The 6220-nt window shown below is 41.3% G+C and overlaps 1 long non-coding RNA gene across 1 annotated transcript; it reads right to left on the bottom strand.

Annotated features, from left to right (window-relative positions):
• Positions 1–1336: 1336 nt before the first annotated feature.
• Positions 1337–2080, bottom strand: LOC139832081 (uncharacterized). The gene is made up of 2 exons (XR_011746609.1): positions 1916–2080; positions 1337–1799 (listed from the first exon to the last, which is right to left on the bottom strand). It is a non-coding gene; the product is annotated as an uncharacterized lncRNA (long non-coding RNA).
• Between the last annotated feature and the right edge of the window lie 4140 nt (positions 2081–6220).

Below are 6220 nucleotides of genomic sequence, written 5' to 3'. Positions count from 1 at the left end.
GCCGCTGAGAAGACGCATCGACGCTAGGTCACTTCCAGGCGGGCCCAACGAAACGTCAGCCAGACGCGAGCGGACACTTTACGCGTCCATGCAGCGGCCCGCGCGACGGATCCGAGGCGCATATTTAGGCATGTTTGCATCGCCGTGAACGGCCCGGGCCACTATGCGTCGCTCCGCCGGAGCGCGTACTCGTACGCATTTTTGGCCCGGCCAGATGCGCTCGGACCGAAATCATCTTCTGCTCCCTTCTATTTCTTCGTGTTCGAGAGAACACCGCAGCTCTTCGCTCAGCAGAAATTAATCGGGTCACGTTGTTGCTTTCCTTGCCGTTGGATTGAAACGAATGGTGGATGGGAAGCCTCAGGTCACATTGTGCCCTGTGAACGTGGGGGCACTGGATCTCTGTCCCTATCTTCTTAATCCAATTCAAAAATGCGTTTGAAATTTTTCAGGATTGGTGGGAGATTTTGCCGCCCGACTGAGATTAAATTAAACCACACGTTCGACAATTCAAACTTGAGACCTTGGCTATGATACCATTTAAGTTCGAACTGATTGAAAAAGGCTATGCAATTAATTTATATAACATCCACATGAACAACTACCAAGTTGATCCCAACCGCAGATAAATGCATCCACCAACAAAAGTAGGAAAGGTGCCATAATCTAAGGAAACATTTCACAAGACCAATGTACTCACTATGTAGTGTTCATCTCCAATTATCTATGGCATTTTCTTAGTCTTTGGGAGATTATAACGAACTTGATTGGCCTCGTGCAAGAGGGGCATCACATGCTTCTAATCTCGATCTCAACATGTCAACTTTTGTTCTTAGCATAGCTGTTGCAACTCGCTCTACTTGGAGTTGTTCCTCCAAAACTTGAGCAGAGAAAGACTTGGACTTGGGCTTCAAAACCCAGCATTTCGCAGGAAAGAGTTTTTGGTGATATCTTTATCTTTCCCATGTTTTGCCATCTCGAATTTCATATTAGCATGACAAGTTTTGAGTTGTGTAAAAAGAAAAGTTATTACAGAGAAAAATGCAGATGGTAGATTTAATGTGTAGGAACGACTTTTAATCATACAAGTTGGCATGCCTGACTATAATAAGGACCATCTATCTTACTAGCAGGCATAATTATTAAGGTATTATTAATGGGCTATCATGTTCATAGTCTTCGAAGAAACAGCCTTTATTGCATTACGAGCGTAAAAACAGTTCACACGTGCGCTCGTATTCAAATTTTCAGCATGCAGCCGATTTATGGTTTAATTGAAGTACACAACAGGATATTATTTCACACAAAATACAGCAGCCACATGGAACATATCTAATTTTAGTACAACAACAAAATTTGCAATTATTACAGACCACGAAATTTTGAATGAAATTTTGAGCAGTAAGTAATTACAGCATTGGCATCAGCAGTCCACTTGACTGAACAACAGAATCAAAGTTTATTTAGACACCTTCAATTCCCGGACACATCACAACTGGCTTACCATGACAAGTGCATAGGAGATTCTTTAGAACATTTTCTGTCAAAGTTTGCCTATTTTTCAATTCATGTATCTCTTGGCGTGTGTTGGCAATTATTTCATCAGTATCTTTGTTTTCCCGTCCAAATATATCAACTGCCTCTTGGAGTGCATCCCCCAAATCTCTTTGTGCCGGATTAAGTTGAGCAATAGATACCATGGGCCTATGCGAGCAATATGCACTCTCACTGCTGCTTTGTGAAACATCAATACTTGAGGCATTGGCCCTTGCTTCTGGCTTTGTAGCTTTATTTGAAGCCTGAAATTTAGATAAAACAAGTTACAACATCATATGATGCAATAAAAGACCTCCAATTTCAAGAGCATCATTGAGCTGATATAACATAGCAAGCAATCCAAAATAGAGCCTCGTACATCTATTTCTTCTGGAACGGTTGGTGTACTGGACTCAGTGGACCAATGAGAGCACATGCCACTGTCACTGTTGCTCTGTGAAATGACCGCAACACTTGATAAATGGGTTGTCCCTACTGACATTACAGCTTTGTTTGCAGGCTGAAACTAAGACAAAACAAGTTAAAATGCAATACAATACACGGCAAACAAACATCACTGTTGACATAATTTTGAAAGAACCATGGGCAGATATAACAAAGAAACCAGTTAAGCCACATGCCTCTTAGAACAAACCAAACTAGATCATGGCGATGATGTATACAATGAACCAAGCAACTAGACATCATGTGCCCAATAATGAAGCCAGGTCACTGCATAGAAGAAATCTAGCAAATAGCCAAATACAGTCAAAACATGTGCATGTTGGATTGGATACAATTAGGAAAATAATGTATGATTGATTTAAGCATGACTCAGATAGTGCCTTCGACAACGTAGAAGGTCAATGCAACAATTAATTGTATGGCTTGTATGAAGTGCCATAACATTTAAATTAAGCATAACGAGGCATTGCTTAATCTGAGAACTGAGTGCTAGCTCAGTGGCAAGGCTTGCGAGTGCACAGCCAGCCCACCCGGGTTCGAGTACCAACGGGACCGAATTAAACACGAATGAAGCGAGATGTCAGTACAAGTAGTGGCAATAGAAATGCAAAATCCATAACAGGGCCAATGACAACATTCACTTGCCAACAAAATCTAAGGCTTTAGCTTTCATATACCATCAAAATTTAAAATAGTGTAATCCCCCAAAAGAGTATCATGGTATCATTTAATCTCAGCCATCTCACCCCTAATACCAAACATGTATCATTTAATCTCAGCCGTTCTTTTGTTTTACTCAAGAAAACATTTTTGTTTTGGGAGTTTATAGAAGCACAAGCCATCGTCTACATTGGCACTGTGTTATGAAAAATATCATATTCATCGTACATGGTTATGTGAAGATATTGATATATAATTCTGTGCTAGGAAAACAAATAGCAATTACTATGTTATAAGAACCATCTTCAAGCTCGAAGATACGAAGTTCATTGGTCCACCAACCAAGGTTGATAAAATATTATATATTAATTTAGTACTAATATTTCGTATTTACTCATATTAAGGTCTAACTTTTTTTCCCATGACAAACCAGTTTTGATATAAAATCTAACGGTGGCCATGTGTGGGTCACATAAAAAGTATTGAGGTAGTAAATTTATACATAGATATTGGATAATGTATTTTAAATTTCAAAAAATATGGTACGGAGTAGAAATATATAAATTAGATAGTCTTGCCGTGCAATATGCATGCTGCAAAAGGAAAGATAGATCCTTAAAAATTCTCGACTCTAATCACAAAAATATACATAATCCTAATGGGGTGTCCATGAAAAAGTTTTGTCACTTTCGTATTAGGGTATACTTCTATTTCATACTGACTAAAAAACTTAATTGTAGTGAACTCACATATTACTCCTTCCATTACTTCTTTTAGGGTGTATTAGTTTTTCAAAAGCCAAACTTTAGGCTTTGTGAGTAATTTTAGCAAAAAATAATAATTATCAACATCAAATAAAATATGGAAATATATTTTAAAATTATATATGTCGTGACGTGCAAAGCACGTGCTACTTACTAGTAGATTACTAGAAAATGAATGAAGCAATTGAACATGGAGCGTATTATATAAACAGCCAGATCATTTGAATATGGATATACCACATCATGTCAATGGGACTTTAAAAACAAAGCTAGACATTTAAACAAGTAATATAACTATTTTTTTCACAATGTTTCAAGTAGAATAGGAAGCTAGGTTAGGAATAAAGCAATCATGTTTCAAGTAGAATAGGAAGCTAGGTTAGGAATAAAGCAATCATGTTTCAAGTAGAATAGGAAGCTAGGTTATGAATAAAGCAATCATGTTTCAAGTAGAATAGGAAGCTAGGTTAGGAATAAAGCAATAAAAAAACACGAAGTGCATCATTTCAGCTAGGATCATTTCTATCAAACTTCATGCACTAGCCATGGAACAACAGGCAAACTCAATGAAGCAACGAGGCAAAAAATTAACATAATAGAATTTCAGGACTTGTTTAACATAGCCAAATCATGTAACTTATACCTGTGCATGCCGGATGCCGATGGGTCAAAGGCAAAGGTGCAATGTTCCATATGGTAATTGTTTATATTTATTAGATTCCATTAGGAAACTTAGGTAGTGCAACATACAGAAAAATGATGCAATTGAACTACGCACAGGAGGTAAATTAACATTCCAAAAAAAAAACAGGGAACTTACGTGAGCTTTTTTTTGAGTCACACGGACCTCATCGTACTTGGACAAGAAGAACCTCGGTGCCTCACTGTTTCTCCTCTGATGAAGGAGAGGCCAATTGTAAACAGAAATAGGATCCAAGATATAGAAGTTTGCATTAAGCAATATACAAAAAACAGCAGGTACTTACATGATTATAGGCGAGCTTTACTCTACGTTTCTGAGTGTAAGATGTGCCTGCTGCACATGTAATAACAACAAACAGTTACGAGTCAAGGATTTGCTATAATTAAATTGACACCAAACAGTAGTAGAAGCATTATGACGTGCATAAACATGTAATACAAGATCGCAGAAAGATATCAAACATGATGTAACTAGAGCAGTAGCCTACGGCCAAATAGTGAGAAATTGTAATTGTGTCAATGGTGGACTTGTATAGCCTACCCCAACTTGTTTGGGAATAAAGGCTTTGTTGTTGTCAATCGTGGACATGTAGAGCATTCAACGGTTCATGATTGGTGGCTCATATTTTGTAGAGTTTCAGCGAATGGGTGGGTTAAATCACTCAGACCACCACACTCTGTATTTATATCATCTGAGTTAGGGTTACAATACCACTGGACATGGGCCTCTATGGGCCTCACACTAGATACAATATTACTACAGCGCTACTACTAAACTCACTCATGGTCCAACACACCCCCTCAAGATGATCATGGGTAAACAACCATGGCCATCTTGCAACAACAACATGACACATATGACAACGACGAGTAATGAACTTTCAGCATAACTCCTAGGATACATGATAGCATTGCACTTTCCATCATCTTGTCATCTCGATTCATCTCTTCATCAGCAGCGAAGACATCCAGCTTCAACCATCTGGGATAGGCACAACTCCTAACCATACACGTCCTCAACAACCCCGGCTGCCTCACCACACAAGTTCCGCAGAACCATCCACACTCGCCTCAATGTCCTCAGCCTCTCTTCTCCACTGCCCGGCCACTGACCTCTTCCGTCTCTCCCACAAACCCCCAGCCAACTCCTGCCTCAACCATCCACTCCTCAAGCACCCATGCCTATCCCCCGGTCAGGCCTCAACCAGTCTCACCTCAGGCACGCATGCCTTTCCCCTGGACATATCCACAACCATCACCATCACTACTAAACCGCAGCCTCATCAACTCCATCACGACTCAACCGCAGCCTCATCAACTCCATCACAACATATCCTCACAGCCTCACATCTCCATTTTCTCCTCACTTCCACTCGGATGGCGCCTCGTCTGCGCGCCCTGGCCAACCTGGCAGACCGCATGTGGCCACATCGACCGGCTCGCGCTAGTCAACGTCCATCACCAACCTCCGGCTCCGCCCTGCGCTCAAAGGCTCGGCCCACTCCGCACGCCTCCAACATCTCCCCCTCGCACGGATCCAGATCTCTCTGCCACGGATTAACTTCCTCTTCTCTCCTTTCTAAACCAAAACGATTTTCACCCTCTTCTTTGTCCCCGCGCGAGTAGCCGCCGATCTCACACAACTCACATCGCTGTGTGTGATAGCCGCAACCCACGCAGAGCACCTGATGCGGCCTCCCGCCGCCGGGATTTCTACATCTCAACGGTGGTTTTTGTGGTCAAAGGAAGAACTTGTATGGTACTGTTTGGGGCGGCTAGCACTAGCAGGAAGGAAACCTAGGCTCTGATACCATGTAGAGTTTCAGCAAATGGGTGGGTTAGGTCAGGGAAAAAATACTTATGCGTCGTGTTTAAATCTAAAGTATGAGGTGGTTACCAACGAAAGCACTTGTAAGTTAAAAATATAGCAAGAATTCAGAAATACAGTCAGCTGCAATAATCCTAATAGAACAAAACACGCATGGATGTCTGGTTACCTATTTCTGGGCGGCGTTTAGACGTGTTCCACGTTCTTACGGGTGACGTGGAGGTCGGCGAGGGGACTGCTGTTGCGGTGGGTGCCGGGGAAGCAG

This window comes from Lolium perenne, chromosome 6 (genome assembly GCF_019359855.2).
Source record: "Lolium perenne isolate Kyuss_39 chromosome 6, Kyuss_2.0, whole genome shotgun sequence".
NCBI lineage: Eukaryota > Viridiplantae > Streptophyta > Magnoliopsida > Poales > Poaceae > Lolium > Lolium perenne.
Note: the sequence above shows the minus strand (reverse complement) of the source record. Positions and strands in the feature narration are given on the sequence as shown.